Source organism: Triticum urartu, chromosome 7 (assembly GCF_003073215.2).
Source record: "Triticum urartu cultivar G1812 chromosome 7, Tu2.1, whole genome shotgun sequence".
Lineage (NCBI taxonomy): Eukaryota > Viridiplantae > Streptophyta > Magnoliopsida > Poales > Poaceae > Triticum > Triticum urartu.
The window spans coordinates 405,189,928-405,209,962 of NC_053028.1; positions in this window are offsets into that span (position 1 = coordinate 405,189,928).

A 20,035-nucleotide genomic window follows, 5' to 3' on the forward strand; every position below is an offset into this window, starting at 1 on the left:
TTACGTTGTGACGTTTGGTAGCACACAAAGTGTTCCTCCGGCAAACGGGAGTTGCATAATCTCATAGTCATGGGAACATGTATAAGTCATGAAGAAAGCAATAGCAACATACTAAACGATCGGGTGCTAAGCTAATGGAATGGGTCATGTCAATCAGATCATTCATCTAATGATGTGATCCTGTTAATCAAATGACAACTCTTTGTCCATGGTTAGGAAACATAACCATCTTTGATTAACAAGCTAGTCTATTAGAGGCATACTAGTGACACTCTGTTTGTCTATGTATTCACACATGTATTATGTTTCCAGTTAATACAATTCTAGCATGAATAATAAACTTTTATCATGATATATAAGGAAATAAATAATAACTTTATTATTGCCTCTAGGGCATATTTCCTTCAATCTCCCACTTGCACTAGAGTCAATAATCTAGATTACACAGTAATGATTCTAACACCCATGGAGCCTTGGTGCTGATCATGTTTTGCTCGTGGAAGAGGCTTAGTCAACGGGTCTGCTACATTCAGATCCCTGTGTATCTTGCAAATCTCTATGTCTCCCACCTGGACTAGATCCCGGATGGAATTGAAGCATCTCTTGATGTGCTTGGTTCTCTTGTGAAATCTGGATTCCTTTGCCAAGGCAATTGCACCAGTATTGTCACAAAAGATTTTCATTGGACCCGATGCACTAGGTATGACACCTAGATCGGATATGAACTCCTTCATCCAGACTCCTTCATTTGCTGCTTCCGAAGCAGCTATGTATTCCGCTTCACACGTAGATCTCGCCACGACGCTCTGTTTAGAACTGCACCAACTGACAGCTCCACCGTTTAATGTAAACACGTATCCGGTTTGCGATTTAGAATCGTCCGGATCAGTGTCAAAGCTTGCATCAACGTAACCATTTACGATGAGCTCTTTGTCACCTCCATATACGAGAAACATATCCTTAGTCCTTTTCAGGTACTTCAGGATGTTCTTGACCGCTGTCCAGTGATCCACTCCTGGATTACTTTGGTACCTCCCTGCTAGACTTATAGCAAGGCACACATTAGGTCTGGTACACAGCATTGCATTCATGATAGAGCCTATGGCTGATGCATAGGAACATCTTTCATTTTCTCTCTATCTTCTGCAGTGGTCGGGCATTGAGTCTGACTCAACTTCACACCTTGTAACACAGGCAAGAACCCTTTCTTTGCTTGATCTATTTTGAACTTCTTCAAAATCTTATCAAGGTATGTGCTTTGTGAAAGTCCAATTAAGCATCTTGATCTATCTCTATAGATCTTTATGCCTAATATGTAAGCAGCTTCACTGAGGTCTTTCATTGAAAAAACTCTTATTCAAGTATCCCTTTATGCTATCCAGAAATTCTATATCATTTCCAATCAGTAATATGTCATCCACATATAATATCAGAAATGCTACAGAGCTCCCACTCACTTTCTTGTAAATACAGGCTTCTCCAAAGGTCTGTATAAAACAAATGCTTTGATCACACTATCAAAGCGTTTATTCCAACTCCGAGAGGCTTGCACCAGTCCATAAATGGATCGCTGGAGCTTGCACACTTTGTTAGCTCCCTTTGGATCGACAAAACCTTCCGGTTGCATCATATACAACTCTTCTTCCAGAAATCCATTCAGGAATGCAGTTTTGACATCCATCTGCCAAATTTCATAATCATAAAATGCGGCGATTGCTAACATGATTCGGACAGACTTAAGCATCGCTACGGGTGAGAAGGTCTTATCATAGTCAATCCCTTGAACTTGTCGAAAACCTTTTGCGACAAGTCAAGCTTTGTAGACAGTGATATTACCGTAAGCGTCAGTCTTCTTCTTGAAGATCCATTTATTCTCAACTGCTTGCCGATCATCGGGCAAGTCAACCAAAGTCCATACTTTGTTCTCATACATGGATCCCATCTCAGATTTCATGGCTTCAAGCCATTTTGCGGAATCTGGGCTCACCATCGCTTCTTCATAGTTCATAGGTTCATCATGATCTAGTAGCATGACTTCCAGAACAGTATTACCGTACCACTCTGGCGTTGGTCTCACTCTGGTTGATCTACGAGGTTCAGTAGTATCTTGTTCTGAAGTTTCATGATCATCATCATTAGCTTCATCACTAACTGGTGTAGGTGTCATAGAAACAGTTTTCTGTGATGCACTACTTTCCAATAAGGGAGCAGGTACAGTTACCTCGTCAAGTTCTACTTTCCTCCCACTCACTTCTTTCGAGAGAAACTCCTTCTCTAGAAAGGATCCATTCTTAGCAACGAATGTCTTGCCTTCGGATCTGTGATAGAAGGTGTACCCAACAGTCTCCTTTGGGTATCCTATGAAGACACATTTCTCTGATTTGGGTTCGAGCTTATCAGGTTGAAGCTTTTTCACATAAGCATCACAGCCCCAAACTTTAAGAAACAACAACTTTGGTTTCTTGCCAAACCATAGTTCATAAGGTGTCGTCTCAACGGATTTTGATGGTGCCCTATTTAACGTGAATGCGGCCGTCTCTAAAGCATAACCCCAAAATGATAGCGGTAAATTTGTAAGAGACATCATAGATCGCACCATATCAAGTAAAGTACGATTACGACGTTCGGACACACCATTACGCTGAGGTGTTCTGGGTGGCGTGAGTTGCGAAACTATTCTGCATTGTTTCAAATGTAGACCAAACTCGTAACTCAAATATTCTCCTCCACGATCAGATCACAGAAACTTTATTTTCTTGTTACGATGATTTTCAACCTAACTCTGAAATTCTTTGAACTTTTCAAATGTTTTAGACTTATGCTTCATTAAGTAGATATACCCATATCTGCTTAAATCATCTCTGAAGGTGAGAAAATAACGATATCCGCCACGAGCCTCAACATTCATCGGACCACATACATTTGTATGTATGATTTCCAACAAATCTGTTGCTCTCTCCATTGTACCGGAGAACGGTGTTTTAGTCATCTTGCCCATAAGGCACGGTTCACAAGTACCAAGTGATTCATAATCAAGAGGTTCCAAAAGTCCATCGGTATGGAGTTTCTTCATTCGCTTTACACCGATATGACCTAAACGGCAGTGCCACAAATAAGTTGCACTATCATTATCAACTCTGCATCTTTTGGCTTCAACATTATGAATATGTGTGTTACTACTATCGAGATTCATCAAAAATAGACCACTCTTCAAAGGTGCATGACCATAAAAGATATTACTCATATAAATAGAACAACCATTATTCTCTGATTTAAATGAATAACCGTCTCGCATTAAACAAGATCCAGATATAATGTTCATGCTCAACGCTGGCACCAAATAACAATTATTTAGGTCTAATATTAATCCCGAAGGTAGATGTAGAGGTAGTGTGCCGACCGCGATCACATCGACTTTAGAACCATTTCCCACGCGCATCGTCACCTCGTCCTTTGCCGGTGTTCGCTTAATCCGTAGTCCCTGTTTCGAGTTGCAAATATTAGCAACAGAACCAGTATCAAATACCCAAGTGCTACTGCGAGCTCTAGTAAGGTACACATCAATAACATGTATATCACATATACCTTTGTTCACCTTGCCATCCTTCTTATCCGCCAAATACTTGGGGCAGTTCCGCTTCCAGTGACCAGTCTGCTTGCAGTAGAAGCACTCAGTTTCATGCTTAGGTCCAGACTTGGGTTTCTTCTCCTGATCAGCAACTTGCTTGCTTTTCTTCTTGAAGTTCCCCTTCTTCTTCCCTTTGCCTTTGTTCTTGAAACTAGTGGTCTTGTTGACCATCAACACTTGATGCTCCTTCTTGATTTCTACCTCCGCAGCTTTCAGCATTGCGAAGAGCTCGGGAATAGTCTTATTCATCCCTTGGATATTATAGTTCATCACAAAGCTCTTGTAGCTTGGTGGCAGTGATTGGAGAATTCTGTCAATGACGCAATCATCTGGAAGATTAACTCCCATCTGAATCAAGTGATTATTATACCCAGACATTTTGAGTATATGCTCACTGACAGAACTGTTCTCCTCCATCTTGCAGCTATAGAACTTATTGGAGACTTCATATCTCTCAATACGGGCATTTGCTTGAAATATTAACTTCAACTCCTGGAACATCTCATATGCTCCATGACGTTCAAAACGTCGTTGAAGTCCCGATTCTAAGCCGTAAAGCATGGCACACTGAACTATCGAGTAGTCATCAGCTTTGCTCTGCCAGACATTCATAACATCTGGTGTTGCTCCAGCAGCAGGCCTGGCACCCAGTGGTGCTTCCAGGACGTAATTCTTTTGTGCAGAAATGAGGATAATCCTCAAGTTACGGACCCAGTCCGTGTAATTGCTACCATCATCTTTGAACTTTGCTTTCTCAAGGAACGCATTAAAATTCAACGGAACAACAGCACGAGCCATCTATCTACAATCAAGCATAAACAAGCAAGATACTATCAGGTACTAAGTTCATGATAAATTTAAGTTCAATTAATCATATTACTCAAGAACTCCCACTTAGATAGACATCCCTCTAATCATCTAAGTGATCACGTGATCCAAATCAACTAAACCATAACCGATCATCACGTGAAATGGAGTAGTTTTCAATGGTGAACATCCCTATGTTGATCATATCTACTATATGATTCACGCTCGATCTTTCGATCTCAGTGTTCCGAGGCCATATCTGTATATGCTAGGCTCGTCAAGTTTAACCTGAGTATTCTGCGTGTGCAAAACTGGCTTGCACCCGTTGTAGATGGACGTAGAGCTTATCACACCCGATCATCACGTGGTGTCTGGGCACGACGAACTTTGGCAACGGTGCATACTCAGGGAGAACACTTTTATCTTGAAATTTAGTGAGAGATCATCTTATAATGCTACCGTCAATCAAAGCAAGATAAGATGCATAAAAGATAAACATCACATGCAATCAATATAAGTGATATGATATGGCCATCATCATCTTGTGCTTGTGATCTCCATCCTTGAAGCACCATCGTGATCACCATCGTCACCGGCGCGACACCTTGATCTCCATCGTAGCATCATTGTCGTCTCGCCAATCTTATGCTTCTACGACTATCGCTACCGCTTAGTGATAAAGTAAAGTACTACAGGGCGATTACATTGCATACAATAAAGCGACAACCATATGGCTCCTGCCAGTTGCCGATAACTCGGTTACAAAACATGATCATCTCATACAATAAAATTTAGCATCATGTCTTGACCATATCACATCACAACATGCCCTGCAAAAACAAGTTAGACGTCCTCTACATTGTTGTTGCAAGTTTTACGTGGCTGCTACGGGCTTAAGCAAGAACCAATCTTACCTACGCATCAAAACCACAACGATAGTTTGTCAAGTTGGTGCTGTTTTAACCTTCGCAAGGACCAGGCGTAGCCACACTCGGTTCAACTAAAGTTGGAGAAACTGTCACCCGCAAGCCACCTATGTGCAAAGCACGTCGGGAGAACCGGTCTCGCGTAAGCGTACGCGTAATGTCGGTCCGGGCCGCTTCGTCCAACAATACCGCCGAACATAAGTATGACATGCTGGTAAGCAGTATGACTTATATCGCCCACAACTCACTTTTGTTCTACTCGTGCATATAACATCAACATATAAAACCTAGGCTCGGATGCCACTATTGGGGAACGTAGTAATTTCAAAAAATTTCCTACGCACACGCAAAATCATGGTGATGCATAGCAACGAGAGGGGAGAGTGTGATCTACGTACCCTTGTAGATCGATAACGGAAGTGTTTGGTTGATGTAGTCGTACGTCTTCATGGCCCGACCGATCAAGCACCGAAACTACGGCACCTCCGAGTTCTAGCACAGGTTCAGCTCGATGACGATCCCCAGACTCCGATCCAGCAAAGTGTCGGGGAAGAGTTCCGTCAGCACGACGGCGTGGTGACGATCTTGATGCAGTACCGTCGCAGGGCTTCGCCTAAGCACCGCTACAATATTATCGAGGACTATGGTGGAAGGGGGCACCGCACACGGCTAAGAGTATGATCACGTGGATCAACTTGTTTCTCTAGGGGTGCCCCCTGCCCCCGTATATAAAGGAGCAAGGGGAGGAGGCCGGCCGGCCCTATAGGCGCGCCAAGGAGGAGTCCTCCTCATAGTAGGAGTAGGACTCCTACTAGGAGGGGGAAAGAAGTGGGGAGGGAGAGGGAAAGGGGGGGCGCCGCCCCCTCTCCTAGTCCAATTCGGACCAGGGGGAGGAGGCGCGCGGCCCACCTTTGGCTGCCCCTCTCTCTCTCCACTAAGGCCCATATGGCCCATTACTTCTCCCGGGGGGGTTCCGGTAACCCTCGGGCTCTCCGGTTTTCTCCGAAATCACCCGGAACACTTCCGGTGTCCGAATATAGCCGTCCAATATATCAATCTTTATGTCTCGACCATTTCGAGACTCCTCGTCATGTCTATGATCACATCCGGGACTCCGAACTAACTTCGGTACATCAAAACTCATAAACTCATATTATAACTGTCATCGAAACCTTAAGCGTGCGGACCCTACGGGTTCGAGAACAATGTAGACATGACCGAGACACGTCTCCGGTCAATAACCAATAGCGGAACCTGGATGCTCATATTGGCTCCTACATATTCTACGAAGATCTTTATCGGTCAGACCGCATAACAACATACGTTGTTCCCTTTGTCATCGGTATGTTACTTGCCCGAGTTTCGATCGTCGGTATCCCATACCTAGTTCAATCTCGTTACCGGCAAGTCTCTTTACTCGTTCCATAATACATCATCTCACAACTAACTCATTAGTTGCAATGCTTGCAAGGCTTATGTGATGTGCATTACCGAGAGGGCCCAGAGATACCTCTCCGACAATCGGAGTGACAAATCCTAATCTCGAAATACGCCAACCCAACATGTACCTTTGGAGACACCTGTAGAGCTCCTTTATAATCACCCAGTTACGTTGTGACGTTTGGTAGCACACAAAGTGTTCCTCCGGCAAACGGGAGTTGCATAATCTCATAGTCATGGGAACATGTATAAGTCATGAAGAAAGCAATAGCAACATACTAAACGATCGGGTGCTAAGCTAATGGAGTGGGTCATGTCAATCAGATCATTCATCTAATGATGTGATCCTGTTAATCAAATGACAACTCTTTGTCCATGGTTAGGAAACATAACCATCTTTGATTAACAAGCTAGTCTATTAGAGGCATACTAGTGACACTCTGTTTGTCTATGTATTCACACATGTATTATGTTTCCGGTTAATACAATTCTAGCATGAATAATAAACTTTTATCATGATATATAAGGAAATAAATAATAACTTTATTATTGCCTCTAGGTCATATTTCCTTCAGCTTGGTTATTAGGTGATGACATGATCCAGCTACCGTTGTAGCCTTGTTGCTCATATGTTGAACACGTGGTCATCGCCATTGCTCTGGTGTCCACCAAGGCGCCCCCGCTGATGGGGTCACGACATGACCTACATATCTGCCACCACCATGCATCATCCATCTCCTTGAGGCAGCATGAATCCATGCCCGGGGCCAAATTGATGCATAGTTGCACGCATCCTGTCTCGTGGTCAAATCATGCATCTCCTTCACTGCAGAAAATCCACATGCCCTAGCGCTGACCAATGTCGGGTGCAAGGCCTCATCACCGCCGCAACTATAACACAAAACCTTCAAGAAGGGATCAGCAAACGCAGGCCGGCGTGGACAAGTTCAACCAAAGGTCGAGCATGGAACTTTCGTCCCCAAAGCAGAGCTTCGAGCCCACACCTCCAACAAGGTCTTGATGCATGAACGTCCACAATGTCTGATCCACATGGAGAGACAAGATCACAGGCTTTCACCCAGAGTACGTGCATACTTGTCATTGACATTGCCAATAACCTCTCTACCGGTCGATGACTCCTTGCAAGCCAAACCCAGGCGCAAGGTTTTACACAGGTTGGGGCTATCACGGTGATATGTCTCAAACGTATCTATAATTTTTGCTTGTTTGTATTATTTTGGCAAAAAATTATATTATATTATATTTGTACTAACCTATTAATCCGGTGCCAAAGGCTAGTTCCCATTTTGTGGTGCTTTTAGAAATATAGGTCAAAAGTTCACGCAGCCAGAATGAGTTGGAATTTTTTTGGATTTGTTTTGGAATTAAAGACACCCATAGCCAAAAGATAGAGGTTAGCGGAGCCACGAGCGATCCACAAGGGCATGTAACATGGGTAGGCCCTACCTGTGTGGGGTGCGTGCGTGGCCAATACCTAAGGCGGTTAGAGCCCTTCTTTCAACGAAAGAAAGCTAATTTTATGGGAAAATTTGTGTTAAAGTTCAGCGGATCAGAATTATGGATCTCCAGATATTAAACAAATGGTGCTCAGCCTTAGAAACAGTACTGAAACAGAGAGAACCAAAGAGAAGAGATCGAATCTCGGAGGGGCTCTCACAGGCCAAGGACCAGAGAGGGAAACCTCTCCCCATCTAGGGGAGAGGCCATGGAAGAAGATGGAGGGGAAGCCTCTATCCCCCTCTCTTCTGGTGGCGCCGGAGTGCCGGCAGGGGAGCCATAATCACTGACATCTCCATCACCTTCCTCCACCTCTATTAAATGATCCACTCTCCCGCAACCCGTTGTAATCCCCTACTTGAACATGGTGTCGAATGCTATTAATTATTATATGATGATTTCCTGCATCTTCTTTATGTCCGAGTAGATTATTTTTGTCCTATGGGTTAATCGGGGAATTTCTATGTTTGTTTTGAGTTGCATGTGGTTATGTTGCCATTCTTTAGTTTTCATCATATGAGCCCGTGCGTGGATCACACCTTAGGTTAGTTTTAAGTTGAAAAGAACTATGCATAGGCCGTTTGGGGGGACGGATATTACCGAGGTTGAGTGTAGGGATCGATACATCTATATCAATATAAAAAGACCCAAATGGACAGATCCAAACCATCTCGACCGTGAAATCATGTTATCTAGCGCTTCAAATCGCTCCAATGTTAAGCACCAAACACGTGTAACGCTCTAATTACCCACCATTGCCATTGTTTATAAACACATTTTGACTCGACACTATCCCTTGAAATCTGCCATGTAATTAATATCCTACCATTCCCGCGAAAAAGTAATTGATATCTTACCAAATACCAACATGCACCAGATATATCTTACCTAATATAACGTGCAACTATCCTACCTAATATAAACGTGCATTGCATGTACATTATTACTAGTATGGGATGAAGGGGGGCTAGTTTATCTTAATACTATGTTTGGGTTTACCTTAATGAATGTGTTAGCATTTGTTGATGCTTGCTAATAGTTCCAATCATAAGTACATATAATTCCAAGTATGGAGAGTACGTTAGCAGAGGCCTCTTCCACATGTAAAACTGCAATGATGATGATCGGTCCAGTAACTTAGCTAATTGCCTAGGGACAATTCCGCACACCCTACCACCACTCTTCCACACTCACTATTTGTATATTATTGTACTTTTACATAGACATCACCTAACCTTTATTTATATGTACTTTATTTTCTAGCAGACCCATCCTTTTATACCCACAACATAGATTTATTTCTTGTTTCTAGATAAAACAAATGTTTGATGTACGTAGGGTTGTATGAATACCAAGGGATTGTGGTGGGCTATCAATGAGCCGAGCCCCCCCCCCAGCTTATATAACATACCGAGAGTCCTAGGATTACAAATCCTAGTCAACTACGTCATGGAGGTAGAGTCCTCCACGGCTCTGGTATCTTTGGCTTGTACGTCAAGTCTTCTAGAGGCTTTGTATAATTATCCATGGGCCGCCCAATGTGGCCTAGGATGGAACCGACCTAGGGGTCCTCAGCCCGGGACACCAGGCCGGGAACCGACATGGTAAGAGACCCATGTACTGCGGAAAGGTTCAGTATGGTCGAATAGAGGGGAGGCGGTGAATAGACGACTAACAATTTTTAATACCTTTTCCAATTTTAAGGGATACAACGAGAATATATGTTATCTAGATATGCAACTAGATGGACAACCTATATGGAAACTCACAAATAACAATAAGCTAGAAAACATACACAATAATACTAGCTTGCACAAAGTAAGTGAAGGAAAGAATAAATCGCAGTTTGAGGAATGAATGTGTTATCTCTTCGAGTGCTTTAGTATGAAAATAGTGTGCCAATGTGTTGCAAATTCATCCAAAATTGTCGTGCCGATGATAGTGTGATCTTTATGTTCTGAAGTAGGCATGTCCAGTGTCTAAAATAGAAACTAGACTTTATGACAAAAGAATTGATCTTCTCGTCCAGACTTTAACATGTTTTATTCAATCATATGCAAAGCACAATGACATATGATTTGTATGAATTAACACGCAAGTGCACAAATGCGTTACAAATTTATCCAAAATTGACGTGGCGACCAAACTGTCATCATTTTGCATGTTCTGAAGTAGGTATGTTCACTGTCTGAAAGTGCAACTGCATTTTCTAACAAAACAATTGATTTATTCAGTCATATGCAGAGAACATTGATAAATGATTTGTTCAAACCAACAAGCAATCACAGTGAATGCTAGATGTATCTGACAAGTAGATATGGCAGATTTAACATGCATCTTACTTCCACTTGTGCACACTACACACATATCTTGGTTCATTCATGTACATGTTACGAAAGCAAACCACACCGAAAGAGTTTGCTTTTTCTTCTCTGCATTTTTTACATGTCTAATACGATGATATTAATATCCTGTACAAAAAAGCTCAAATTTTGAATCACTATTAGATAGAAGCCCACCTTTTGCCATCTAACAGTTGCAGCAATAAGTTATTTTAATCAAGACAACAGGTTTGCACTAGGATATGGAAGTACTGTTACTAGGGGGTATAAAAGCTCGTAGTGAGTAGATCTTGAAATGGTTATAACTACATGGAAAATGAAAGGAAATGCCATATTAATTGAATGAGAAATATCTACAATAAGTTGTTTGCATGAAGGAGAACATGTGTGCATGTGACACCCGGATAATTAAACTACAGTAATCCCCTGCTAATGATGCCACGTCACTTCGATTGTTGTTTCTAATCTCGCATTAGTTCGAAACCGATTCAAATTCAAAATCAAGCAAACAATAAAAGTTTTCAGATAATAAAACTAAAATGTTCCGAGTGAACCAAATATTACATAGGTAATTTTGATGGAGAAACCACACTTTTATAAAAGTATAAAATACTCTAAAATGTTTTAAACAGTAGCAAAAACAATTAGTTGAATGCCTTTTACAATAAATAAAATATTAAACTATTTTATTTAATTGCCCAAACTTATGTGGCAGTAGCCTATTTATTAACACTAAAACAGAAAAGAAAAAAGGAAAAGAACAAAAACAGAAAACAAAACTAACAAAAAAAGTGAAAAGGAACCCCCCGGGCCAACCGACCCAACAGGCAAGCCCACCTGGCCCAACCGGCCGCCCCCTCACTCCCTTATCCCACTCCACCGAGAAACCCTAACCCCCCACGCACCCACTCCCCCCACGATCTCCTTCTCCTTCCCCATCGACCTGGATCGGGATCGGCCCCGATCCCGTCGCCCCCGACGGCATGTGCCCGCCCGTCGCCGTCCACCGTCGCCCGGAGCGATCGCGCCTCGACCACCCTGTTGTCGACCACCGCAGCCGTCGTCCTCGTCCCCTCCCCGCATCGCTACCTCAAGCCTCACTGATCCCCGTTCATCTACAAACGGGGGTGAGCCCTGGCGCTGCCTCCCTCTTCTCCCCCCCCCCCCCCCCCCCCCCCCCCCCCCCCCCCCCCCCCCCCCCCCCCGGCCCTCCCCCCCCTTGCCCCCCCCCCCCCCGTCCCCGTGCGCACACCACACGCCCACCGTCATCCCGCTCGCCTGTCCCGCATCGCCATCGCTGCGCATGCCCGCGCCGGGCCTCGTGCGCCCATCTGCCATTGCTGCTGTCGCCATTGCCTTGCCCCGTGCCACAGATGCTCGTCCCACTCGTGATCGCACCGGCTTCGCCCACCGCACCCGCGACTGCCTCGCCGCCAGCCGATGTCGTCGCCGCTCCGGCACTCGCCTCCGGCACCCGCTCCGCACCTGCGCTCGTTCACTACCGCCCGTATCCGCCCCCCTTGGCCGCTCGACGTCGTTGAGCACGTCCGTGCTTGGTCATGCCACGGCTCGCCAACGCGCGGCCATGCCTCATGTTGTGCTGTTGCGCTATCGTTGTCGCGGCGCCGTCCCCCTGCTGCTGGTGCGCCACCGCGCCCTGGCTCCCCTGCGGCTGCTCCTCTGCCGCCCGCGGGCCGGCTCGTCGCCGGCTCCGCACTCCGCCTCCCCCACGCCGGCCGACCACCGCAGCCGCCCTACCCACTGGCCTCGCCCCGCCGCAATCCCTGCAGGTGAGCGCCCGCCCAGGTGCCCGTCGCCCTCCTGCCCGCTAACCCGCATAGGTCCCGAGGGGCTATGACAAGGGGGCCCCGCCCAAAACGGTTCAAAAAATAATAATAACATATATACATATAAACAATAAAGAAAATATATTAATTAATTAATTAACCCTGATTAATTAACCTAATTGGTTAATAAAACACTAATCTCTCACTAACTAATGGGGCCCACACTTAATTAATCCTAAGTAGTTTAACACAAATCCTATTTCACCTCTGTCTCAATGACATGTGGGTCCTACTGGACCCACAGGCCAGGTTTGACTTTGGTCAGCTGGGTTTGACCTGTTGACGTCATGGTGATGTCATGCTGACATCACCTTTCACTGTTCTGGATAATGTTTGATTTAAATAATTAAATTAATTTCAAAAAATTCATAAAACTTTGATAAATCATAGAAAATAAATCGTAACTCGGATGGAAATACTTTGTACTTGAAAGTTGCTCAGAACGACGAGATGAATCTGAATATGCAATCTGTTTGTTAGCCACGCGTCCCTACCATAGCAAACGTGCAACATTCCACCTCTAGTTCGTCTGTCCGAAAACGCGAAACACCGGGAATACTTTCCCGGATGTTTCCCCCCTTCGGCGGTATCTCCTCCTACCGTGTTAGGGCACACCTAGCGCCGTTACTTGTCATGTCATGCATCGTTATGCATCTGTTTGCATTGTATTCATTGTTTCTTCCCCCTCTTCTCTCTGGTAGACTACGAGACTAACGTTGCTGCTGCTGCCCCGATCGACTACATTGTTGATGACCTTGCCAGAGCAACCAGGTAAGCCCCCGCTTGATCAACCCGATATCGCCCATTCCTTCTCTCTACTGCTTACATTAGAGCAGTGTAGGATGTTACTGCTTTCGGTTAATCCTATTCCGCTGCATAGCATGTCATTGTTGCTATTGTTGTTACCTTTACCTGCAATCCTAAATGCTTAGTATAGGATGCTAGTATCCCATCAGTGGCCCTACATTCTTGTCCGTCTGCTATGCTATATTACCAGGATGTGGTCACTTCGAGAGGTGATCACGGGTATATACATACTACACTTCTATACATGATACTTTGTGGTGACTAAAGTCGGGTTGGCTCATAGAGTACCCGCAAGTGATTCCGATGTGGGGGCTGAAAGGACAGGTGGTTCCATCCCGGTAGTGGTGGGCCTGGGTTCTCGACGGCCCCCGACTATTACTTTGTGGCGGATTGACAGGGTAGGTTGAGACCACCTAGGTGAGAGGTGGGCCTGGCCCCTGGCCGGCGTCCGCGGTAACTTCAAAATAACACGCTTAATGAGATCTTGGTATTTGATTTGAGTCTGGCCATTGGCCTATACACACTAACCAACTACGCGGGGACAGTTATGGGCACTCAACGTCATGGTATCAGTCGAAGCCTTCTTGACGTTAGCGACTGAGCGGCGCGCGCCGGATTGGACTGGAACGCCTTGATGTCTACTACACAACCTTCTTCTTGTAGACGTGGTTGGGCCTCCAAGTGCAGTGGTTTGTAGGACATTAGCAAATTTCCCTCAAGTGGATGACCTAAGGTTTATCAATCCGTGGGAGGCGTAGGATGAAGATGGTCTCTCTCAAACAACACGGCAACCAAATAACAAAGAGTCTCTTGTGTCGCCAACACACCCAATACAATGGTAAATTGTATAGGTGCACTAGTTCGGCGAAGAGATGGTGATACAAGTGCAATATGTATGGTAGATATAGGTTTTTGTAATCTGAAAAAATATAAAAATAGCAAGGTAACTAATGATAAAAGTGAGTGAAAACGGTATTGTAATGCGTTGAAACAAGGCATAGGGTTCATACTTTCACTAGTGCAAGTTCTCTCAACTATAATAACATAATTGGATCATATAATAGTCTCTCAACTTGCAACAAAGAGTCACTCCAAAGTCACTAATAGCAGAGAACAAATGAAGAGATTATTGTAGGGTACGAAACCACCTCAAAGTCATCCTTTCTGATCGATCTATTCAAGAGTCCATAGTAAAATAACATGAAGCTATTCTTTCCGTTCAATCTATCCTAGAGTTCGTACTAGAATAACACCTTAAGACACAAATCAACCAAAACCCTAATGTCACCTAGATACTCCAATATGTCCTCAAGTATCTGTGGGTATGATTGTACGATATGCATCACACAATCTCAGATTCATCTATTCAACCAACACAAAGAACTTCAAAGAGTGCCCCAAAGTTTCTACCGGAGAGTCAAGACGAAAACATGTGCCAACCCCTATGCATAATTTCACAAGGTCACAGAACTCGCAAGTTGATCACCAAAACATACATCGAGTAGATCATGTGAATATCCAATTGTCACCACAGATAATCCCATGCAAGACATACATAAAGTGTTCTCAAATCCTTAAAGACTCAATCCGGTAAGATAACTTCAAAGGGAAAATTCAATTCATCACAAGGAGATAGAGGGGGAGAAATATCATAAGATCCAACAGCAAAGCTCACGGTACATCAAGATCATGCCAAATCAAGAACACGAGAGAGAGAGAGAGATCAAACAGATAGCTACTGGTACATACCCTCAGCCCCGAGGGTGAACTACCCCCTCCTCATCATGGAGAGCGCCGGGATGATGAAGATGGCCACCGGTGATGGATCCCTCCTCCGACAGCGTACCAGAACAGGGTCCCGATTGGTTTTTGGTGGCTATAGAGGCTTGCGGCAGCGGAACTCCCAATCTAGGTTATTTTCTGGAAGTTCGGGGATATATAAGAGGCGTTGGCGTTGGGAACAAGTCAGGGGGGGTCCATGAGGCGGCCATGAGGCAGGGGGCGCGCCCAGGGGGTAGGGCGCGCCCCCACCCTCGTGGTGGCCTCGGGACTCTTCTGGTCCATCTCTGATGCTCTGTGGGCTTCTTCTGGTCCAAAAATGATCTCCGTAAATTTTCATGTCAATTGGACTCCGTTTGATATTCCTTTTCTGTGATACTCAAAAAACAAGTAAAAAATAGAAACTGGCACTGGGCTCTAGGTTAATAGGTTAGTCCCAAAAATCATATAAAATAGCATATAAATGCATATAAAACAACCTAGATGGATAATATAATAGCATGGAACAATAAAAAAATTATAGATAGTTGGAGACGTATCAAGCATCCCCAAGCTTAATTCCTGCTCGTCCTCGAGTAGGTAAATGATAAAAAATAGATTTTTTGATGTGGAATACTACCTAGCATATTCATTAATGTAATCTTCTCTATTGTGGCAAGAATATTCAGATCCATAAGATTCAAGACAAAAGTTTAATATTGACATAAAAACAATAATACTTCAAGCATACTAACCAAGCAATTATGTCCTCTCAAAATAACATAGCCAAAGAAAGCTCATCCCTACAAAATCATATAGTTTGGCCATGCTTCATTTTCATCACACAAAATGCTCCCATCATGCACAACCCCGATGACAAGCCAATCAATTGTTTCATACTTTAGTATTCTCAAACTTTTTCAACTTTCACGCAATACATGAGTGCGAGCCATGGACATATCACTATAGGTGGAACAGAATATGATGATGGAGGTTGTGTGGAGAAGACAAAAAAGGAGAAAGTCTCACATCGACGTGGCTAATCAACGCGATATGGAGATACCAATCAATTGATGTCAATGCGAGGAGTAGGGATTGCCATGCAACGGATGCACTAGAGCTATAAATGATTGAAAGCTCAACAAAAGAAACTAAGTGGGTGTGCATCCAACTTGCTTGCTCACGAAGACCTAGGGCATTTTGAGGAAGCCCATTGTTGGAATATACAAGCCAAGTTCTATAATGAAAATTCCCACTAGTATATGAAAGTGACAAAATAAGAGACTCTCTATCATGAAGATCATGGTGCTACTTTGAAGCACAAGTGTGGAAAAAGGATAGTAACATTGTCCCTTCTCTCTTTTTCTCTCATTTTTTTGGGCCTTCTCTTTTTTTATTTGGCCTTTCTCTTTTTTTTCCTCACACGGGACAATGCTCTAATAATGATGATCATCACACTTCTATTTATTTACAACTCAAAAATTACAACTCGATACTAGAACAAAATATGACTCTATATGAATGCCTCCGGCGGTGTACCGGGATGTGCAATAATTCAAGAGTGACATGTACCGGGATGATCGGTGGCTTTGCCACAAATATGATGTCAAGTACATGATCATGCAAGGCAATATGACAATGATGAAGCATATCATAATAAACAGAACTGTGGAAAGTTGCATGGCGATATATCTAGGAATGGCTATGGAAATGACGTAATAGGTAGGTATGGTGGCTGTTTTGAGGAAGATATAAGGAGGCTTGTGTGTGATAGAGCGTATCATATCACGGGGTTTGGATGCACCAGTGAAGTTTGCACCAACTCTCAAGGTGAGAAAGGGCAATGCACGGTACCAAAGAGGCTAGGAATGATGGAAGGGTGAGAGTGCGTATAATCCATGGACTCAACATTAGTCATAAAGAACTCACATACTTATTGCAAAAATCTACAAGTCATCAAAACTAAGCACTACGCTCATGCTCCTAGGGGGATAGATTGGTAGGAAAAGACCATCGCTCGTCCCCGACCGCCACTCATAAGGAGGACAATCAAAGAAACACCTCATGCTTCAAATTTGTTACACAACGGTTACCATACGTGCATGCTACGGGACTTGCAAACCTCAACACAAGTATTTCTCAAATTCACAAATACTCAACTAGCATGACTCTAATATCACAATCTTCATATCTCAAAACAATCATCAAGTACCAAACTTCTCATAGTATTCAATGCAATCTATATGAAAGATTTTATTATACCCATCTTGGATGCCTATCATATTAGGACTAATTTCATAACCAAAGCAAATTACCATGTTGTTCTAAAAGACTCTCAAAATAATATAGGTGAAGCATGAGAGGTCAATAATTTCTATAAAATAAAACTACCGTCATGCTCTAAAAGATAAAAGTGAAGCACTAGAGCAAACAACAAACTACTTCAAAAGATATAAGTGAAGATCAATGAGTAGTTGAATAATTATGTAACTATGTGAAGACTCTCTAACATTTAATAATTTCAGATCTTGGGATATTATTCAAATAGCAAGAAAAACAAAATAAAATGACATTGCAAGGATAGCACATATCATGTAAAGAAGCAAAAACTTAGGCTCAACCAAAACTGACCGATAGTTGTTGAAGAAGAAAGGTGGCATGCCAACCGGGGCATCCCCAAGCTTAGATGCTTGAGACTTCTTGAAATATTAATTAGGGATGCCTTGTGCATCCCCAAGCTTAAGCTTTTGTGTCTCCTTAATTCCTTTCATATCGCGGTTTTCCTAAATCTTAAGAACTTCATCCACACAAACTCAACAAGAACTCGTGAGATAAGTTAGTATAAATCCATGCTAAACCTTATCATTCTCTACTCTAGAAAATCACTAAAATTATTATCTAACATTTCCTACTAATTTCCTCTGGATATTTAACACTCCTATCCTCAAATAGAATTATTAAACAAGCAAACATATGCAAACAATGCAAACATAACAGCAATCTGTCTAAACAGAACAATCTGTAAGGAATGCAAGAGGAATCATACTTCCCTAAATCCAAAAGTTCTAAAAAATTACGACACTTTAGATAATTTGTTGTTACTCATTGTGTAAAAATTTCAAGATTTTATCATGTTCTGACTATTCACAAATATTCAAAGCATAACAGCAAACTTTCTAGTTTTAAAACAGCAACATATGGACTTGAAAAATAAGCATGGTAAAGGCTATACTTGACCTTTTTATTGAAATAAAAGATGCAAAACATTACTATAAATTACAGCAAACAAATCTTCAAAAAAAAATGACGCTCCAAGCAAAACTCATATCATGTGGTGAATAAAAAGGGACATTTACATCTACGCCCCTAATTTGCGCCCACTCTCAGATTTACCCCTAATTTCAAAGCCTGCTCAAATTTGCCCCTTCGCCGTTAGGTGCACTTACAGAAATACCCTTCTATGTCGTTACTGTCCGGTCAAAGCAGGTCAAAGCCAGTCAAGGGGCTTTGACCGTCCTGAAAAAAATAACAAAAAAATTCTAAAAAATATGAAAATTTGTGGGATCAAAGATACTCAGGTTCGCAGGGTGCGTGCAAAGTTTCGTGTTGTTTGTACATTCTAGGAGCTCGTGTCAGAGGAAAAACAATAAATATGTAAGCCTGTGAACAGTAAATTCAAAAAATAGCAAGAAAATTCAAAAAAAATATGAAATTTTTTGGCATCAAAGAGGCTCGGGTCTGCAAGCTGCGTGCAAATTTTTGTTGTGTTTGGACATTGGAGGGGCTTGTGGAGAAAAAAACAAAATTTGGCTCGGGAAAAAACTTTGGAAAAAATGACTATTTTGTTTTTTCTTGCTAGAGCTCCTCGCATGTCATTTGATCACAAAAACTTGCAAGCACCTTGTGCACCCAAGCCACTTTGATTCCAAAAAAATCATATTTTTTTTAAAAAAATTGCTATTTTATTTCAAATTTATTACAAGCGTGCAGATTAACTGTTTTTCCTCGCCATGAGCTCCTGTAATGTCTAAATAGCACGAAATTTTGCACACACCTTGTGCACATGAGTATCTTCGATCTCACAAAATTTTAGATTTTTTTTGATATTTTTTTCAGGACGGTCAAAGCTGTTTGACTGGACGGTAACGGCGTAGAAGGGCATTTCTATAAGGGCACCTAACGTCGGAGGGGCAAATTTGAGAAGGCTTTCGAATTAGGGGTATATCTGATTAGGTGGTTCGAGTTAGGGACAGAAATGCAAATGGCCTGAATAAAAATATAGCTCCAAGTAAAGTTACCGATGAACGAAGACGAAAGAGGGGATGCCTTCTGGGGCATCCCCAAGCTTAGGCTGTTGGTTGTCCTTGAATATTACCTTGGGGTTCCTTGGGCATCCCCAAGCTTAAGCTCTTGCCACTCCTTATTTCATAGTAAATCGAATATTTACCCAAAAGTTGAAAACTTCACAACACAAAACTCAACAGAAAACTCGTAAGCTCCATTAGTATAAGGAAATAAAATCACCACTTTTGGTACTGTTGTGACAAGATTCATAATTTTTCTAACATGATGGCAACTGTACCATATCATTTCTACAATTTATATTAATCAATATAAGCCATAGAAACTAGAAAACAAGCAAACTATGCATCAAGAACAGAATCTGTCAAAAACAGAACAGTCTGTAGTAATTTGTAACTCTCGAATACTTCTGTAACTCCAAAAATCCTGAGAAATTAGGAAGTCCTAGGATTTTTTTATTAATCTTCTACAAAAAGAATCAGTATTTTATCACGCTTCTGTTAAAAATGAGAATTGTTTTCCTGAGCGCAGAAGATTCTATTTTTCAGCAAGATCAAATCAACTATCACCGTCAGCACTTCCAGAGGTCTTACATGGCACTTTATTCAAACAAAAGCAATAAAACATGATTACTATAGTAGCTTAATCATGTGGACACAC